The sequence below is a fragment of the Hypanus sabinus genome, chromosome 15 (genome assembly GCF_030144855.1).
Source record: "Hypanus sabinus isolate sHypSab1 chromosome 15, sHypSab1.hap1, whole genome shotgun sequence".
Taxonomy (NCBI): Eukaryota; Metazoa; Chordata; class Chondrichthyes; order Myliobatiformes; family Dasyatidae; genus Hypanus; species Hypanus sabinus.
In genome coordinates this window covers 15515133-15536332 of record NC_082720.1, presented here as the reverse complement: position 1 = coordinate 15536332, position 21200 = coordinate 15515133, and the positions used below count along the sequence as shown (strand labels likewise).

The 21200-nt window shown below is 41.6% G+C and overlaps 1 long non-coding RNA gene across 1 annotated transcript; it reads right to left on the bottom strand.

The window, feature by feature from the left end:
• Positions 1–8458: 8458 nt before the first annotated feature.
• Positions 8459–21063, bottom strand: LOC132405315 (uncharacterized). Its single transcript, XR_009515812.1, has 3 exons — positions 20340–21063; positions 19407–19536; positions 8459–9900 (listed from the first exon to the last, which is right to left on the bottom strand). It is a non-coding gene; the product is annotated as an uncharacterized LOC132405315 (long non-coding RNA).
• Positions 21064–21200: the final 137 nt, after the last annotated feature.

The following is a 21200-nucleotide window of genomic DNA, read 5'->3' as shown; positions in this document are numbered from 1 at the left end:
TGACAAGCTCAAACATGGTAGCCAACCAACTGTCCTCCAATTCTCAACACTGTTCCAAGTGTCTTCCACGGTAATCACACTACCAGAAACCTGACAGTGAGGAGATGTTAAGTGCAGGTCACATGCAGATCTGCAAGCATAGAAAGTGGGCCAACGTATTACAGAGCAATATAGCCCAGATATAGGCCCTTCACCTGAACTGTTGACTATGGTGCCCACTCATCTAGTCCAAATTTTCTGTGTTCATTCCATGTCCCTCTAAGACCTGTCTCTATATATATTTTCCTAGCGCTTCCAAACTATTGCACCTGCCTGTTAACCACCTACCCTCATTTCATATACTCACCACCATCTGCATGTATAAGTTTCCCCTCAAGTCCCTTTTAAATCATCCCCCTCTTACCCGAAATCCATGCACACTAGTTTTGGATTCCTCTAAACTGGAGAAAAGACTGCTACAAACTATCTCATCTACGCTCCTCACAACTTTATAAACCTAAACCTATCTCATTGAAACCTATCGGATGCTGAAAGTCCTCAATAGAATAAATTCAGAGCAGATGTTTCCTATGGTGGGGGACTTTAAGACCAGAGGACACAGACTCAGAATAGAGCAATATACACTTCGAATGGAGATAGGAGGAATTCCTTTAGCCAGGCAGTGGTGAACCTGTGGAATTCGTTAGCACAAGCGGTTAAGGAGGACAAGTCATTCTGTTTTTTTAAGGCAGAGGATGATAGATTCTTGATTAGTCAGGGCACAAAGGGATACAGGGAGAAGGCAGGAGATTGGGGCTGAGAGGGAAATGGATCAGCTGTGATGAAATGGTGGAGCACATTCATTGGGCCAAATGAAGTATTTCTGCTCCCATACCTTATGGTCTTACCATCTTAGACTGTAAGATCGTCCTTCTCCTACACTCCAAGGACTGGAGACCTAGCTTGGCCAACTTCTTCCTGTAACTGAGGCAACCTCTTCCTGGTAACATACTGTATACAAAGATTATCTTTTTATGAAACATAAATTGGAGAAAAAACGTTTAACCTGAAGTATGATGACATTTATTTTCAAGTGAATTCATGCTGAACACAAAATTGGAGTGGGCACACAGTGCATTTATTAATGTACTTGATGTTTATCTAGCATCACAGGCTGATTTGTAATGTGAGCAATAGAAATTTCTCTTCTTACTGTCATGAATCAGAAATTGAATCTGCAACTGATCACTGCTGTGAACCACCTACCTCAGTCGAAATAGGAGCTCATTGTTGCTTTTATTGTTATTTTAATGGTGAAGTCTGTGTGCCGAGTGAGATTCCTAACCTATAACAAAGCTCACTGCAATTAATACAGATATTTGTGCTTAAGACTCAAGAAGGTTACATGAAGCACACACAGTTGAGTTTACTTGGAACCAATTAATCAACTTAGGGATAAATCAATTTTTGCACAATTTGGTATAATTATACAAGTTCTCTTCAGTGGTATTCTGGAATTTTCTACAAGCACCTTTGTGACCCAAGAGACAGTTACATGAAACAATCCATAATGCGCAGCAGCTTTACAGCGACAACAACTCAGTCCTGAAGAAAGGTCTTTGTCCGAAACATTGAGTGTTTATTCATTTCCATAAACCTCCTGTGTTCCTCCAGCATTTTGTGCATGTTGCTCTCGTTTCCAGTACATGCAGACTTTCTTGTGTTTATGATTAACTACTTTCTATGACTGATCCTATATATCCTTTGTTGATGATAAGTGACTCAATTGAAGACTGCTGCAATTACGAGGAGGCATTTTCTCCAGTATTAAGCTGATGATGTACTCTTTCAAAGATTGCCTTAGTGGTGAATCCCATTTGCAACCTTTTCAGGTGAAGGAAGCCAGAATCAGCAGTGATGCCAGCAGCTGCCACATGAATGTTGCTTATCTCTCCACAGTGAACAATGTCATTTGTTCTGATTGAGGACACACTTGAATAATGAATGTGTCTTCGGAATCAGTTTATATATATATATGGAATTCAAAAATCAAAACATTTAGACCAGAAGTTTAATAGTCATTTTACAATTAGCTTTGGAGCTTGTACTTGCTGGAGTTTAGAAGAATGATGGAGTTGGGGGTGGATCTCAGTAAAACCTATGAAATATTGAAAGGTCTAGATAGAGTGGATGTGGAGAGTATATGTCCTGTAGTGGGAGAGTCTAGAATTCTAGGACCAGAGGGCATGGCCTGAGAATAGAAGGATGTCCCTTTAGAAAAGAGATGAGGAGGAATTTCATTGCCACAGATGGCTGTGAAGGCCAAGTAATTGGGTATACTTAAAGTGGAGGTGGATAGGTCCTTGATTAGTAAGGGCATCAAAGGTTATGGGGAAAAGGCAGGAGAATAGGGTTGAGGGAGATAATAAATCAGCCATGATGGAATGGAAGGGCAGACTCAATGGGCTGAAAGGCCTGATTCTGCCCCTATGTCTTATTGCCTTATGGCTTTAATTGTATATGTGAGTTTAATTTCCCTGTGCTGAATTGTGGCATACCTTTTGTGACTGTGGTCTGGTTGCTGGAAGACATGTGCCTACAGATGCCCTTGACGGGCTGGTGTCAGACCGCCAAAAGAAGGTGTCTGACCTGCAAGTTGCCATGATGCTGTAGCATGAGGTGAAGTGCTGCCTCTGTGACAGACATCAATATCTTGAACCTGGGATATGGCTTTGCTCCTGAAGAAGGCATATGGACCGCTTGTGTGCTAAACCTCTGCTCTTGAAGCAGGATGATCTGCTCATGTATGGCATTTCTGTGCTAATGCAGGATAGCAACGTGTAGGAACACAGCATCACCCTGTTCATCCAGAACAAGCTGCAGCAGAACTCCATTACTCCTGAAGCCCCTGGACTGCAAAACCTACACCCCAGAGTTGTTTTACTGTTTTCTACATTATCTTTTTATTATCTCGTCTGAAAGATGCTTTTATGTTGCAAGCGATGGAGATGGAAATGTCAAGAAGGGAAGTTAATAAAATATTATACCTTTGCTGCACATCTTGCTATTTTCAGTAAGACTGAAAATAATGAGTATGGATGAAGAAACATTCCTTCCAGGCTGGTATGAGGCACCATATCTCAAAACTGGACTCACTTGATTAATAGTTAAACGTGATTTGCCTTGTGGAACATAGTCAAAGAAGGGAGGAAGTTAGAACAATTCCTCATAGCTCTGAGAAGAGAAACAAATATCCTCTTTGAGACTAAAGTGTTAGATACTTTATAGCCCCTCTTTAAATGTGTTAAATAGGCATTGGTAAGCAAACCAGCTTCTTTGAGAAGCATCCCAGTGTCACATACAAGGCCCAAAGTGTTGTCCATAATAGAACAGGCCTTGCACCCTGGCTCTATACAAAGGAAGTTCAACTTCTTGCTGTGTCATTTTGCAGTGAGGACACATGGATGAGTTGATTCATATTGTTGGCGGGGGGGGGGGAGTGGTGTTGAATGGTGGTTGAGAGAGGTTGGAAGTAGTAATGATTGGGCTTGGAACTGGGGTTTCCGTAAGTCAGAACTCTTGGGGCGTTGGATAAAATATTGGTATTCTGTGACATTGGTGAAAATAGGATCAGACATCGTGGGGGTGGGTATAATGATCAGCTGTATATGGCTGAAGGATTTGGAATCAAGAAGATGTGTGATTGATTGAGGTAATCAGGATTGCAGTGCCCAGAGCAGGGGTCATTTTCCATTTTGGGCACTGTGAATATATATGAACAGTAACTGGTGGGGAATGCTATGTAAAATTACTAAAAGGAGGACCCACCTAGGCTGCTGGCCATTCTGGATTTCTGATGAAACAATGAAGGCGGAGCATCTTCAACACACAATAGAGTAGGTTTCTGACTGCTGTTTAAAGGTGTCCTCAGTATGAGTGCTCAGTATTCAAAGTCCCCGTGTTACTTGAAAACTTTGAGTGAAATCAAAATGTGCTGAAAGCCATTTGTCGTCATTGGGTTGCAAAAACCAAAATAACATTTCTGGAAGTGATTTATCAATCATGGCCAGTATTGGATGTTTGATCATTTCTAACTGTATTGAACATAAGGTTCATATTCCTGTAAGGAAACATATTCTGACCTCATACATAATCCCCTCCTTTACCTAGAGCTGGATTTAACCTTATTCGAAGCCAGTGCCCTGGCTTTCAACAGGAGTAACTTTCACTGGGACCGATAATTAGGTAATGGGTGATTACCCAGGCACACTGCCAAAGAATTTCTAGATACTGCAAAGGCATGAAAAGATTGCTCACTAGACTTAAGTGGAATTCCTGGCAAAACTTCACTGAGGCGGAAACAAGGAACTTTAAGATCATGATTTCGTCCTTAACCTGAATGTTGCACGTTTAAATTGAGACCATATGAGCAGAATTAGGCCATTTGACCCATCAGGTCTGCTCTGACATTTCATGATGCATAGCTGATCCTTTTTCCTCTGTCAGCCCCAATCTCCTGCTGTCTTCCCATATCTCTTCATGCCTGACCAATCAAGTATCTATCAAACTCTGCCTTAAATATTGTATACACAAAAACTTGGCCTCCACAGCCACCTGTAGCAATGAATTTAACAGATTCACCTCTCCCTGGCTAAATAAGTTCCTCCTCATTTCCATTCTAAAATGACACTCTTCAATTCCAAGACTGCATTCTCTGGTCCTAGACTCTCCCATCACAGGAGACATCCTCTCCACATCCACTCCATCACGCCCTTTCAACATTCGATAGGTTTTAATTAGGTCAGCCTTCATTCCTTAGAACCTCAGGAGGAAGGTATTTCCATGAGTAGAATCGTAGTTTACAATATCAACCATACTCTCGTTTATTGCTTCTGACATCACCCACTCCAACAATAGTTGAGATGCATAGGTGCTATCCACTTCCAGTTGTCAAATGGAGATTGATAGTGGTAGTTACAGCTTGCTTAATAGCACATGGGAGTCTTTTATCCACATGTTGTCCTGGTGCAGCTCACTGAAAAAACTTGGAATTCTCATCAATTGAATGATCAAATGTCCATGACAATTTGATGATGAATTCCAACCTACATCAAGATCCCACTTAGACAGCAACCTTCAGTTTGTCGGTTATTGTTCACCACTGATTCATCCCTTGAAAAACTTTGAAAACAACACATGCAAATAATATCTGAAGATCTGTCTTCCAGTTTTAATGCTGTTCTTTGAAAATAAAATCAATGTCAACAGAACCTGTGCATGTTTTGTTAAGAAGGAGCTAATTAAAATGCATCCTTGCCAATACTTGAAGACGGACTGAATTAATACTATAAAACTGGGCTCCTAAGCTTTTGTGTCTTGGTAAACCACTCAAATGAGAAAAGCTTTTAGCTTGCAAGTGGATAAATACGAACTGGCTGATCTAAGCGTGGGTTTTAGGAAGGCGCTGTGGAGGTTTTCAGGAAGATGGTGAAGTTCCTGAGCCAGTGAATCATGTCAGCAAAGTGTACCTGTCGACAGTCATTGAGTGGCACTACACAAGTGTTTCTTAAGATTATCTCTGTCAGAAATAGAGTGAAGCAGAAATAGTGAATGCAGTCAGGAGATGAAAAGGAAAATAAAACTAGTGATGCTGGAAATCAAAAGCAAAAATGGAAAATAATCAATTCTCAGCAGGTCAGGCAAAATTAGTAAAAGTGATATGGATTTCATTTTTCATCAGAACTAGGAAACAGGAAAACAGTTTGTCTTGACTGGAGATTCTTTATTCTGGATTCTCCCACAAGAAGCAACAGCCTTTCCACATCCACCCTCTCAAAGTCCCTGAAGATCTTACCATTCAATCAAGTCCTCTTTCTTTCTTCTGAATTGAGCCAGTCCAACGTGTTTTTAAAAGGATGATCCTCCCATGCCAGGTATCAGTCTAAGGATTTGTCTGTGAAGTGTTTCCGACTCATTAATATCCTTCCTTCACGGAAACATTTATATACATAGTACTCTAGGTGCTCTCACAGTAACTGAAAAACAACCACCCTAATTTCCATAACAATAATCAAGACCATTCTGTTCACTGTTTTATCGTGTGAAAACAAGACAATTTTACATTTTCTCAGGTTCCTCACCATAATTATCCTGTCTTACATTTCACTTTCATGTTCATCTTCCTCCTCCATCAACTTAACCTCTGTTGAGTTGCTGAGTATGAACTGTAGCTGTACGAATGTGAGATCTTCAAAATAGGCAAGTGTTGTACTATTGTAGAAGATGCTGGTGAGGCCAAACCTGGGGTGCTCTGCACAGCTGTAGTCCACTTCTTTAAGATACAATGGAACAGGAGGTAATCTGAAACAGATTCACTGGGTAATTTCTGAGATAAGAGGGCTGTCTACCATGAGAAGTTAAAGAAATTAGAACTATATTCTTATAAGTTGTCAAGGCTGAGGACTAATCTTATTAATATCAAAAGATATAAAATCTAAAAGGGAACATGAAAGGGTAGATGTTTCCACTAGTGGGAGGGTCTCCAACAAGGGGATATAGTTACAATTAAGAGAGCAGTTATGTAAATGTGAGGTGTGTAGGAATTTCTTCTCACAGATGGTAGTGAATCTCTAGGTCACTGGAGCTATTTAAAGAGGAGGTATATAAATTGTTGAATGATCAGGAAATTAAGGTCTTTGGAAACTGGCACAGAAGAGTTGAGGCCTGAGGCAGATCAGCCATGATCAAAGTGAATGATGGACCAATCGGCCTGTTCCTGCTTCTAATTTCTTAAGTTCTTATGAAGTATGCAGCAAACAAGAACAAGATGGAGGACCGTCTCTGGATTGCACTGCAGGCAATTTGAAGCCCAGTACTGAAGCACTGCTTCAGGATTCTGACTATTATCTCTTCACCATTCCATGTTCAGGAGGGATACCCTTTGCTCCTGTTTTACTGGCCACATGAAACTGTCAGCCCAATGTGGTTTCTCTATTACTTCTAGAAGCACACCCCTAGGTGAATCAGATTATGCATGCTGCCTACAAATTGTTGTCCATTGTGTCCAACAATGGTGGGAACGCTGCGCGGGAGAATATTTTTAAAGAAGAAAACCTGTTGCATTGGGGCTGTTCCACTCTCTCGACCTCAGACGTCTGGGTCCAGTGGTATGAACAAGCGTCACAAACTGGGGTCTTCCTTGGTTGCAGTGGATGACCATGACATCATCATGCCCCTCGCTCTCAACAGAGTATTGCAGTACCGCCCTCCTGGCCATTGAATCTCACTAAGATCTCATCTACCCAGTCCGCTGGAAATGACTTCGCCCACTACGATAGGCATATCCCGATCTTACCAGGATCGGGTACCCTTACCTGGTTTAGCCCGCCAGACAAAACGATATACTGTTGCATGCAGCTACTTGGAGCCATGGGTGAGAGCTGAGTGTCTAGTGGGGACCAAAAGTGAGTGAGTTGCCCTGTAATGGACATGACAAGGCCCTTCTCCAGAGGTGCTGCCCTTTCTGGACACTCGATACACCCTAAGGATATGCACAATGAAGAAGCCAATTCCCTGCTTTCTGAGTAGTAAGCTGGGCTGCCATGAGACAAGTACTATATATCACCCATTGCTACTGGATAAATATCTACCAGAGGATAAATTCCAGGCCCAGGTACCTTTTGTTGCTTCTAACACAAAGATTTAGGAACGAGTCCCGGGCTGGAAGAGTAGCTCAAGAAGGTATTGCTGCAACCTTTGAAAACCACAGCTTCTGGAAAAATTGTTGCTCTATCAGATGAACGAAGGAATCCTGTTATTGAATGAGTGTTAGGAGACAATACTTTTGGTGTATCATATGGATTTTAGTCTGCTGATCATGAAAATCACTATGAAATTACCCTATCACACATCATTTTTAAAATCACCTATATTTGTTGTTCCAATTTATAATTCAAGTCAGAATAACATGCCAATATTAAAGAAAGCATTTTTGTTGGTCCACAAATCAAGGACAGAGAATTTAAAGAACGTCAAGTGGGACTGGAGAAAATTGTGTGGAAGACATTCGAGGATATTGTTGAAAATCTTTTTGGCAACTACAGAGCACCAAACCACGTGCAGCTGGTTTGAAGCATACAAAACCATGGAGTGCAAGATGCCACTAAAGATTCATTTTATGCATTTCCATTTAGATTCTTCCTTGCAAATCTTGGTGCTGTCAGCGACAAGCGCAGTGAAAGGCTTCACCAGGACATTGCGGTCACCGAGAAACAGTATCCGGGCAACTGGAATCCATCAATTCTAACTGATTATTGTTGGACACTTAAGTGAGAAGCCTCAGACACTGAGTATAAATGAAAATCACCAGCAAAATACCTTTAGCTTAGCTGAACTATTGCAAAGAGTCAGCACCGCTATGCAATTAAACACATTATATTCAATGTAAGTTAATTTCTTGTTTCTTCAAATTCCTACATGATACAAGTAATCTGAAATTTTATTTGCATACAACTTCAAGTGGTTTATCATAAACAAAAAAAATCTGAGGAAGGAACATTTTTGAAAAAGTGTGTGGTCCATTGTAATTGTGAATTGAGCAGTGAAGTATTCCTTCAATAATGTGTTAAATTAGCAGCCGACACTACTTGCTTACATTCTTGCTGTGTGAGTGAAATCAGCCTTCTGAACCAGAGATATGATTGACATTACCAATCCTTTGTGTACATTGGTCTAAATAGCTTTAGCCTTTTTTTGCTGTGTTGTAGTATTAGTTACTTTTGCCATTGACCCTCCTCTAATCCTTTAATGAACCACTTGGGTGTTTGAAACATTTTAAAAATATATTCAAAAATATTTACATTTCATATTCAATGAATTGGCATTTAATTTGTCACTTACATAAATATTACATACTTAGAAGAAATTCACTCTTATGATAAATTATGCAAAATGTGTCAGATTAGTCTTTGAGACAAAGTACATTCTTGCAACAGAATGAAGAATAGTGGGTTTGTAGCCATTTCCATTCGAAGAGTGTAAGATTAAAACTCGCAGAAGTCAATCCCTATAATAATTTCTTGCATTTCATCCATTGCACTCTGCCATTTAACAAAATACTGAATTCTTCGACCCCATCTGTTTCTACCAAATCCCAGATTGTTGAAATTACCTTCTACAGCCCTTTGCCTCGTTTTCCAGTGGTCAAACGTTCATCCTATTACAGTTCTAATGATCGGATTAGCTTCCGTCCAAAAATATACTGTTGTTCGATTTCCACTGTCTCTTGGTAATGATTCATAAAGCGTAGAATATTCAGCCCATAGTTTCCAATGCCAACAATCAAATGTTAATTTGCACTAATTCTACACTAATCCCATATTTTCTTCTTGCATTTCCCTAAACTCACCTCAACTCTCCTGCCCCTTCCTTCTACTGTGATACGAAGCAACCCTTTAGCTGGAGCAACCAATGGAATGCATGCATTCATAGATGACCTGCAACCTTCTCACAGAATGCGCCCAAGGTCAAGATCAAATACAAGTCTCTGGATCATGTGGCTGCACCTCCACCTGCTGTGCTAGTGAGCGCACAGCTTTTTGCCTGTTCTATATGAATAGGTCATGGTTCAAGACCACACTAGGTCAATAGATACAGAGGATTTTTCAGAAAAAAAGGCTTGTTGGAGAGGCATTGTCAAAGAACACCTTAAGTTACCATTGAGCATTTTCCTTTCTGAATCCAGTCTTTGGAGAGGTTTCCTGTTGATGCCCATTGACTTCAGTTTTGACAGGGTTCCTGAATGCCTCACTCCATCAAGTGCTGCCTTCATGCTAAGGGAGTAGCTTTCTTATTGCCTCTGGAACTCTGTTCTCCTGTCCATGTTTGGACAACAGCTGAAATGAAGTCAGGAACCAGCTGGATCTGCCAAAACGCAAGTTGGGCATTAGTGAGCAAGTTAGTGGTAAAAAGAACAGCTTGCAACAGAGACACCCTTCTGTACCTTGTTGATCATTGAAAGGAGAATAACAAGGTGGTCAGTGGCTAGATTTGATTTACTTAGCTTTTTAGGGTCAGGATAACATTTTCGGGAATCTGCTTGAGCTGCAGCTACTCTAGAACAATGTGTCTAAAATGCAGGTAATTGTATAGGACATGTCTACCACCATTGTCATGGTGTCTGCTCCCAGAGCCTTTCGTTCATCCAGTGCTCTTAACATCATACATAGTACATTTTAAATTAGCAGTTGGCTGACTTGTTTTGCTAAAGATCTCAAGAACCAATCAGTTGGCACTTTTGGCTAAACATAGAGGGAAACACATCAACTTGTTTTTTGCACTCATTGCTGGTCTGTGCCATCACTGAGGACAGAGGTATTCTTGTAATCTCATCATCCTGATAGCTATTTACTTGCAAACAATCTTTCTAAACCAGCAGAGTCCGACCTGACCTAGTGCTGTGGGATTTTGAACTGTTTTTGCTGTTTATCACACACATAGTCAAAAGTTATAGCAAAGGCAGGTTGACAGCTCATGTTTAAGCACCGTGTCCAAGATTCCCTGTACACTTGTCAATGACTGACGGTTAGTGCTGGGTTTAATTTAAATAGTGGAATGAGGGAATTTCTGGGCCACAAGGTTAGAGTTCTGATGGGGTAAGTATATATTAATGTTCAGTCAGTTTAAGTTGCCAGATTGAAATCTTGGCAAAAAATCTTGCCACAAAATGTAAAGGACGGTGTCCTCTACTTCAGCTCCACAGGGACAATGTACTGGTTATTTCTAACAATACTTTCAATAGCAAATGCTTCCTGGTGTCTTGTCCAACATTCCTCCCTCAGGTAACACCATCATAACTTGGTTGTATCATCATTTATTTAGTGGTAGATGTCTGCTGAGAGAGAAAAAAAAATTGCTTTATTTGTCACCATGGCAACGGTGGTTGGTCTTCAGAAATTTCATTGAAAGTCATTTTGAGTAATCCTTTGGGATAACATCAATGCAATTCACTTCTTATTAAAAAATCTACCAGGAGGTGAATATGGTTATAATAATTATGATGCACTCTATTTTCACAATAGTAACTGAAATCGATGCTTCTTGGTTTGCTCTATGTAGATGCCACTCTCAGGAAAACGAGATAATGCAGGATGTTGGCAGTTAAGGTTTTAAAGAGATTACAAAACTTCACACACATAAATATTTTTATCAAATGCTGGAACGAATTGGGAATCCTGAAAATTAAAACATATATAATAGAAGATGTCAAAGGATTTCTGAAAATAGATTTCACCCGCCATGACTACATGACATTGAGTGGTATTACACTATTTAGGTCATTGAACCTGCTCTGCCATTCAATCATAGCTAATTTATTTTCCCTCTCAATCCCATTCTCCTGCCATCTGTAGCAATGAATTCTACAGAAATTTCTCCTCATCTGTTCGAAAGGGACATCCTTTTATTCTCAGGTTGTGCACTCTGAGCTTCGACTCCCCCATTTAAAGGAAAATGCTCTCGACATCCACTCTATCTGTGCATTTCCGTATTTGGTAGGTTTCAATGAGATCCTCATTCATCTAAACTCCAGTGAGTACAGACTCAGAGCTATCTATTCTCCTCATATAGACAATAGACAATAGGTGCAGAAGTAGACCATTCGGCCCTTTCAGCCTGCACCGCCATTTTGAGATCATGGCTGATCAATTACTATCAATCCCCGGTTCCTGCCTTGTCCCCATATCCCTTGATTCCCCTATCCATAAGATACCTATCAAGCTCCTTCTTGAAATCATCCAGAGAATTGGCCTCCACTACCTTCCGAGGCAGTGCATTCCAGACCCCCACAACTCTCTGGGAGAATAAGTTTTTCCTTAACTCTGTCCTAAATGACCTACCCCTTATTCTCAAACCATGCCCTCTGGTACTGGACTCTCCCAGCATCTGGAACATATTTCCTGCCTCTATCTTGTCCAATCCCTTAATAATCTTATATGTTTCAATCAGATCCCCTCTCAATCTCGTTAATTCCAGTGTGTACAAGCCCAGTTTCTCTAACCTCTCTGTGTAAGACTGTCCAGACATCCCAGGAATTAACCTCGTGAATCTATGCTACACTTCCTCTACAGCCAGGATGTCCTTCCTTAACCCTGGGGACCAAAACTGTACACAATACTCCAGGTGTGGTCTCACCAGGGCTCTGTACAAATGCAAGAGGATTTCCTTGCTCTTGTACTCAATTCCCTTTGTAATAAAGGCCAACATTCCATTAGCCTTCTTCACTGCCTGCTGCACTTGCTCATTCACCTTCAGTGACTGATGAACAAGGACTCCTAGATCTCTTTGTATTTCTCCCTTACCTAACTCTACGCCATTCAGATAATAATCTGCCTTCCTGTTCTTACTCCCAAAGTGGATAACCTCACACTTATTCACATTAAACACCATCTGCCAAGTATCTGCCCATTCACCCAGCCTATCCAAGTCACCCTGAATTCTCCTAACATCCTCATCACATGTCACACTGCCACCCAGCTTAGTATCATCAGCAAATTTGCTGATGTTATTCTCAATGCCTTCATCTAAATTGTTGACGTAAATTGTAAACAGCTGTGGTCCCAATACCGAGCCCTGTGGCACCCCACTAGTCACCATCTGCCCTTCCAAGAAACACCCATTCACCGCTACCCTTTGCTTTCTATCTGCCAACCAGTTTTCTATCCATGTCAATGTCTTCCCCCCGATGCCCTGAGCTTTGATTTTACCCACCAATCTCCTATGTGGGACCTTAACAAAATATTAATCTTCTAATTCGCAGGAGCATTCTTGTAACCTGCTCTGGACTCTCTCCAATACAAGGATATTCTTTCTTCCATATGAGGCCCAGAGCAGCTTACAAAACTCTAGATGTGTCTGATTAATGCCTCATAAAGCTACAGCATTACATCATTGCTTTCTACTCTAGTCATCTCAAAATGAATGCTAACAGTGCATTTGCCTTCTTCATTACCAACTCATTCTGCACATTTCCCTTTAGGGGAACTTGCACTTGAACTTCCAATTCTCTTTGCACTTCTGATTTCTAATCTTGCTCCCTGTTTAGAAAATATTCCACACCTTTATTTCTTCTACCAAAGTGCATGACCATACACTTCTCTGCACTTCTTTGCCCATTCTCCTAATCTGTTCAAGTCATTCTGCAGACTCCCTACTTCCTCAGAACTTACTGCCTCTCCACCTATCATTTTATCATCTGCAAACCTGGCCACAGAGCCATCAGTTCCATCATCCAAATTATTAACATATAAGATGAAAAGTAGAGGGCCCAAAGCTGATCCATGCAGAGCATCACTGCAGCCAACCAGAAAAGGCGCTTCCTACTCTTCATTCTCAGCCAATCTTCTATCCATGTTAATATCTTTCCTGCAATACCATGGGCTCTTATGTTGTTTAGCAGCTTCAAGTATGGTAGCTTGTCAAAGGCCTTCTGAAAATTCAAATAAGTAACATCCACTGACAGTCCTTTATCTATCCTGCCTGTTACTTCTTCAAATAATTTCAACAGATTTGAAAGACAAGATTTTCCCTTAAGGAGACCATGCTGACTTTGTCCTATTTTATCCTATATGGACTCTAAGAATTTGCCAATCACTGAAGTCAGGCTAACTGGCTAATAAATTCCTATCTTTTTTGTCCTTCCCTTCTTAATGTAGGGCGACATTTGTGATTTTCCAGTCCTTTGGAACCATTCCAGAGCCTAGATACTTTTGAAGATTACTACTAATGCCTCCTCTGCTACATTCTTTCAGAACCCTTGCACGTGCTCCATCTGGTCCAGGTGACTTAGCTACCTTCAGACTTATCCATTTCACAAGCATCTTTTTCTTTGTAGTAATGACTACATTCGCTTCTGCCTGTTGACTCTTGAATTTCTGGTAAACTGCTGTTGTCCTCCACCACAGTGAAGACTGACACAAAATAGTTATTCAGTTTGTCCATCATTTTTTTGTTTCTCATTACTACCTCTCCAGTGTTATAATCCAGTAGTCTGATACCTATTCTTGCCTCTTTTGCCTTATATATTTCTGAAAAATCTTTTGGTATCATTTTTCTATTATTGGTTGGCTCATGTTCATATTTTATATTTACTCTTCATATAACTTCTTTAGTTGCCTTCTGTTTGTTTTCAAAAATCTCCTAGTTCTCTAGCTTGTCACCAAGTTTTGCTATATTATATGCACTCTCTGTTTTTCTTTAATGCTGTCTCTGAATTCCCTTATTAGCCACAGTTACCTCATCCTCCCTTTTGAATGTTTCTTCTGTTTTGGGATGAACTGATCCTGACCCTTCTGAATTACCTCCAGAAACTCCAGCCAATGCTGCTCTAACATCAACCCTGCTAAAGTCCCCTTCCAATCAATGTTGGCCGGCTCCTTTCTCATGCCTCTTTACTCAACTGTGATACCAATAAATCTTTAGCTTCTTACACTCAAACTGCAGAATGAATTCTATCACATTATTATCACTTTGTCCTAAGTATTCCTTTACCTTAAGTTCCCTAATCAAATCTGGCTCATTGCACAAGACCAATGCCTTTGAGTGGAGAATCCTACAAAAGGCAGTGGATCTGGCCCAACACATCACAGCTAAAACCCTCCCAACCATTAAGTGCATCTACACGAAAAACTGTCATAGAAAAGCATCACTAAAGATCCAAAGAACTTCACCACCCAGCCCATGCTCTTTTCTCGTTGCAGTCATCAAGTAGAAGGTACAAGTGCCTCAGGACTTGCACCACCAGGTTCAAGAACAGTTACTACCCCTCAACCATCAGGATCTTGAACAAAAGGGGATAACTACACTCATTCTATTTCTGGTGTTCCCACAGTCAGTAATATCACTTTAAGGACTCTTTATCTTGTTATTTCATACTCCTGTTATTTATTGCTATTTCTTTATATCTGCATTTGCACAGTTTGTTGTTCATTGCTCCTTTTTACAGTGACAGTTCTATAGATTTGCTGAATATGCCTGCAGGGAAAAGAACCTTATGGTTGTATGTTGTGAGATGTAGTACTCTGATAATAAATTTTACTTTGAGCTTTTTGAACTTTGAAATCCACTTCTCCCGCTTTGACCCACCTATTTATCTCTCCAATCTCATTAAGCTTATGCCAATTTGCACCAGTCTCAGGCAACAATTCAGCAATTATTACCTTTTTGGTTCTGCATTTTAATTTAGGGCCCGGCTGATCAAGTTCCCTCAGCACACCCTCTTTTCTTATTTTTCTACATTGTTGGTATCTGCATGGACCATGACATCTGGATCTTATCCCTCCCACTCCAAATTCTTCTGCAGGTCAGAGGAGATGTCCCGAACTGGGCCCCAGGCAGACAACACAGCCTTCAGAATTCTCAATTCTTGTGACAGAGAATTGTGTCCATTCCTGTGAATATACTATCCCCAATTACAACTACATTTCTCTTCTCCCTGTGCTCTTGAATTGATAACTGAAGCACAGTGCCACAGTTTGTTTGCTCATCCTTCCTACAGCATACTCTCATCCTCATAGGTAGAAACAATCTCAGACCTTTTCAGCAAGCATAAGCCTAAGGCTCCTCCAGCACTACCACTTGGATCCTCCTATCTGCTTCATTGACTGATTTTGGAAAAGTTAACTCAATGTGTCTCCTGAAACAGTGTCCAGGTAATTCTCACTGATACTTCATAGTGCTTGAAGCTCAGATTCCAGGTTGTGAACTTTGAAGATGAATTCCTTGAACAGCCAATACTTGCTGCAGATGTGGCCACTCGTAACCACAAAGGGCTCACCAACTCTTATCTCATTCAGCTACAACACTGCACTATATCCTGCATCCCTACTTTATTTAATTTGTTGTAATATCTTTTTAGTTAACATCTATATGTAAACTTACCTGTTCTTACCCATTGCTTATCTGTGCTTCCTTCTTAAAGGCTCACAAGCCAAAGCTTTAGACCACAATCTCCAGAGCAACCAGACCTCAGTCTCATGTGGAGATCTACTAACCAGACCTCAGTCTCCTGTGGGGATCTACTAACGAGACAGTCTCCTGTGGAGATCTACTAACCAGACCTCAGTCTCCTGTGGAGATCTACTAACCAGACCTCAGTCTCCTGTGGAGATCTACTCACCAGACCTTAGTCTCCTGTGGAGATCTACTAACCAGACCTCAGTCTCCTGTGGAGATCTACTAACTAGACAGTCTCCTGGGGAGATCTACTTGCCCTGCTCAGTCTCCTGTGGAGATCTACTAACCAGACCTGAGTCTCCTGCAGAGATCTACTCACCAGACCTCAGTCTCCTGTGGAGATCTACTAACCAGACCTCAGTCTCCTGTGGAGATCTACTAACCAGACCTCAGTCTCCTATGGAGATCTACTCACCAGTCCTCAGTCTCCTATTGGAGATCTACTAACCAGACAGTCTCCTGTGGAGATCTACCAACCAGACCTCAGTCTCCTATGGAGATCTAGTAACCAGACAATCTCCCGTGGAGATATACTAACCAGACCTCAGTCTCCTGTGGAGATCTACTAACCAGACAGTCTCCTGTGGAGAAGTACTAACCAAACCTCAGTCCCCAGTGGAGATCTACTAACTAGACAGTCTCCTGTGGAGATCTACTTGCCCTACCTCAGTCTCCTGTGAAGATCTACTAACCAGACCTCAGTCTCCTGTGGAGATCTACTCACCAGACCTTAGTCTCCTGTGGAGATCTACTAACCAGACCTCAGTCTCCTGTGGAGATCTACTAACCAGACCTCAGTCTCCTGTGGAGATCTACTCACCAGACCTTAGTCTCCTGTGGAGATCTACTAACCAGACCTCAGTCTCCTGTGGAGATCTACTAACCAGACAGTCTCCTGTGGAGATCTACTCACCAGACCTCAGTCTCCTGTGGAGATCTACTAACCAGACCTCAGTCTCCTGTGGAGATCTACTAACTGCACCTCAGTCTCCTGTGGAGATCTACTCACCAGACCCCAGTCTCCTATGGAGATCTACTCACAAAATTTCACTGCAAAATGGCCTCTGCACCTTGGTCTCCACCTTTTCTCGCCAAAATCTTTTATGCCTCTGTTGCCCACTTCTACCTCTGTTCTTTGCAACAATGACCCCTCCACTTAAGTGTAACTTCTTTTTATCAACATTTGTCAATTGCCCAATATCTCAATTGACCTCAAACTCTGCAGAAAGTCCCAAGATGTCCTGCTTGCCTTTTGAAATCCAGAGTAGGAACTTATTACACATGAGTATAAATTGATTAGATTGCTAAAGATTGCACATAAATATTTTTGGGAGTTCAAGTGAGGGAACGGAGTAATGTGATAATGAACTGATAATTCAATAATTGTTCCATTTATAATACCATATAGTTGTTCCATCATCAAATATGCCCACTGTTGGGATTATGCATTGGGCAGGAGGTAATCCCTTTGTGGTTACGAGTGGCCACATCTGCAGCATGTGTTGCTCAAAGAAGCTCAAAGGCTCATAATATCAGGTTTAAGAACAGCTACTTTCTTTCAACCATTTGGTTCTTGAACCATCCAGCACATCTCTAATCAGTTAAACAATACCAGGATCACTTTGTAATAATTGTGTCCTTGCCTGTAAAAATGTGTATTTATGTAATTTAAATTCCTCCTGTGGATGCTGATTATATGATGCTATGTGCCTGTGTCACCACTGCAAGGTTTTCCTTGCACCTCAGCATATTTGGTATGTACTTGTCACAGGGCAATAAACTTGACTTTGACTTGATTACTGCTGGTTCCATTTATAATCATTCAAGCAAAAGCCATGTTGATAATGGAAATTTTAATTGTTCAGTAACCTTATTAGGTAATACTCACGGAAAGCCATGCCCCTTACATGACCTCTAGTGATGGCTGAACATAATAAACTAAAAGATGGCATCAATTACCAAGTGGTGTTGTAAACACATTAAAGAGCTCTTTACTGTGGATGAGCAAGCCACAGGGGGAAATAAGATGTGAAGCTTCTGTATCGAATCCTGGACCAAGTGTTTTGTATCCTTGTCCATAATGGAGAGAAGGCACGAAACTGGCTAGTTCGCTACATATACGATTGGGTATGTTGAGTGAAGCTGGTGCTTCAGAAGTACTGGGAACTGACAACATAAACGAGAGGAGCATGGCCAAAGGGAGTAAGGTAATACAATCTTAAACCTGTATTGGATAAGAAAATAAAAAAAAAAACAGGGTGTAATTTGGAATAGCATTTATAAAGTAAATCTTAAAAGAGGATCTATTTGTATGTATTTGCTGAGCAATCAGCCTGTAAAGAATTTTTCTACACCTTTTATTTTAGTAACCGGTGAGCACATTTATTTGACTTTGGGATGACGTGAGCCCAATATAACTGATGGTTTTGTGGCTAAGTTTGCAGATGGTATGAAGATAGGTGGAGGGGTAGATAGCATTGAGGAAGCAAGGAGGCTACAGGAGGATGGGCAAAGAATTGGCAAATAGAATACAGTGTCAGGGAATACATATGGTCCTGCGCTTTGACAGGAAAGAAAAACATAGAGTATTTTCAAAATGGAGAGAAAATTCCAAAGTTTGAGGTGCAAAGAAACTTAGGAGACCTAGTGCAGGATTCACTACAGGTTAATTTGCAAATTGAAACGGTGATGAAGAAGGTAAATGCAATGTTAGTTTTCATTTTGAGAGGACTAGGATATAAAAGCAAGGATGAGGCTTTAAAAGGCACTGGTGAGACCTCACTTGGTGTACTCTGAGCCCCTTGCTGACATTGCAGAAAGTTCAGAGGAGGTTCACCAGAAGGATAATGGTAATGAAAGGCTTATCGGAAAGGGGAATGAAAGAATGAGGATGGATCTTATTGAAAACTTTCCAATGTGGACAGGATGTTTCCTGTGGTGGAGGAGTCGTGGGACCAGAGGGCACAGTCTCAGAACTGGGACGTCCATTTAGAACGGAGAGGAGGAAGAATTTCTTTAGTCAGAGGGTGGTGAATCTGTGGAATTCGTTACCACAGTCGGCCTTGGAGGCCAACTCATTGGGAATATTCAAGGCGGTGGACGTCAGGTTCTCAACTAGTCAGTGCATGAAAGATTACGGGGAGAAGACAGGAGAATGGGTTTAAGAAGGAAATGGATCAGCCATATTGAAGTTGCGGAGAAGACTCGATGTGCCGAATGGCCTACTTCTGATCCTATGTCTTATGGCCTATGGCCTTATAACTTTGGGAACTTAAATCATAGAAAAACACACAGGTTCTGGTATCGACCTCTGAACCTGCAGGGTTGAACGGGTGGTGCCCTATCGATTTCCCGATGACTTAATGAAATTTCCAGACTCGAGGTCAACACCCGACCGAACGGGACAAGAGGCAACTTACCACAGCAAGATCTCCGACGTAGGGAGACGGTGAGCTTAAACCCTCTGGAGCTCTCGAAATCATGCATCGTAGAATTCACTCAGCAACCCTCTCTGTAGGCAGGTAGCACAATGATGCTGTGAGCAGGAATCTGTTGGGGAAACAGGACACAGCGAGTGATTCACTATCATCTCCAACCTTTCCTCACACGGTCGCATACCTGAAATATCGTTTCTTACAAAGCAAAACAATTTACAGTTAACAGAACTACTGAGTTCCCGAGCATTAACTCCGTGGTTAATATTTTGGTAGCGCCCTGTTTATTTTTCTTATACTGTAGTTTCACAGTTGTATAAATTGAGACCGAGCTTTACTCATTTACCCCCTCCCTTTCCGACCGCAATTTTAAGTCGCAGCCTATTTTTGTGTATCATTTCTCACTCGCACGAACGGTGCTTCCGCCGGTCTCCGCTTTCAGCCTGCGGACCGCTATGTGTCTAAATTCAGCTTAGAAACATCCAAGGTAATGCCACTGCTTCACCTAGCACCGTCCCGCTCTGCAGACGAGCCTTACGTTCGCCCAGGACCCCTCTACCCATCTCCCACGCTTTGACTTCCATGTATCCCAAACCTCCATCACTGCCGTCCAGGTCTTGATCTCTTCATCGTGAGTACCGATAATAAATCATTTCACTGATAATAAATCTCATTCTTATACTGACTTATCGCCGCTAATGCCGAGACGCCAAATTTCAGGAGTTCAGAATCCATGCTGCTTTGAGCTTACAAAGCCCGCCTGGATCCAGCCTCTGGAACTCTTGGTCCCAGATTCTATCACTGTTTCTAACAGCACCCTACATCTCATTCAGAACCGAATCCTGCACTCTCTCTACTTTATCCCTCATTACGGTTTGTGTTTTTGGATAATTCCCCATCTGACTTGCAATAGATTACCGACTGGACGAAAGCCACTGTAAAAATTCCAGTTCTTATATCCTTCCCTTGCGTTGGCGAACACGTTGTTACCAAATACGTTTTCCAGATGTATTCGAACAGAATCAATGGTGCATCCGCCTGGAGTTTGATCTAAAGAAAGACCTTTGTATCGAGCAGCGAGCGCTCTGTTTTTAGTTATCATGGAAAGTGTAACGTTTCTTGTTCCAAGGATTATTTCAGATAATCTACGGAAATGGGTCAGAAACACAAACACACACAAAAGGGAACGTCAATGTACCAAAGCTCCCGCCCGAGATGAATTACTGTTTGCCGCGTTTTATTTTGCACCAGAGCTGGTCTCTTTCCTTTTCCCCAACTGTCATTTTTAATAGACTTATCACGGAGAGACTTGGGACTTCCTTTCGCGAGAGTAACAGTTCAAATGCAATGCCCACTTTTAACTAATGCATGAGCTGCAAGATATTTAGTAAAGTAAGGGAGCCGTATTCTACTTCACGGACCGCAGCGGACTTACCGCAGCGTCACACCCATCTCCCATCCCAGGCTTCAAAACACAGACTCGCCTACTGGCTCGCCGACTATTCCGAATTAAAGTCTTGAGCGGCTGCTGGCCCTTGAGCAATTAAAGTGGTGCCAAATGTTTGCGGTGTACATTTTTTCGGTTCTACAAAGCAAGACAAAACAAAGCGGGGGAGGGGGGTGGGGAAAGAGGGAACTTCATGACAGAATACCAGGCATTCTCTCACTGTACGGCTGAGCTTCGGGTGTGAACCGGAATCTGGAGACACTTGTCCCGGCGAACTCGCCCTCTGCTTGCACTTTGTGTTGAAGAATTGGGACAGCCCAGTTTTTCACAGA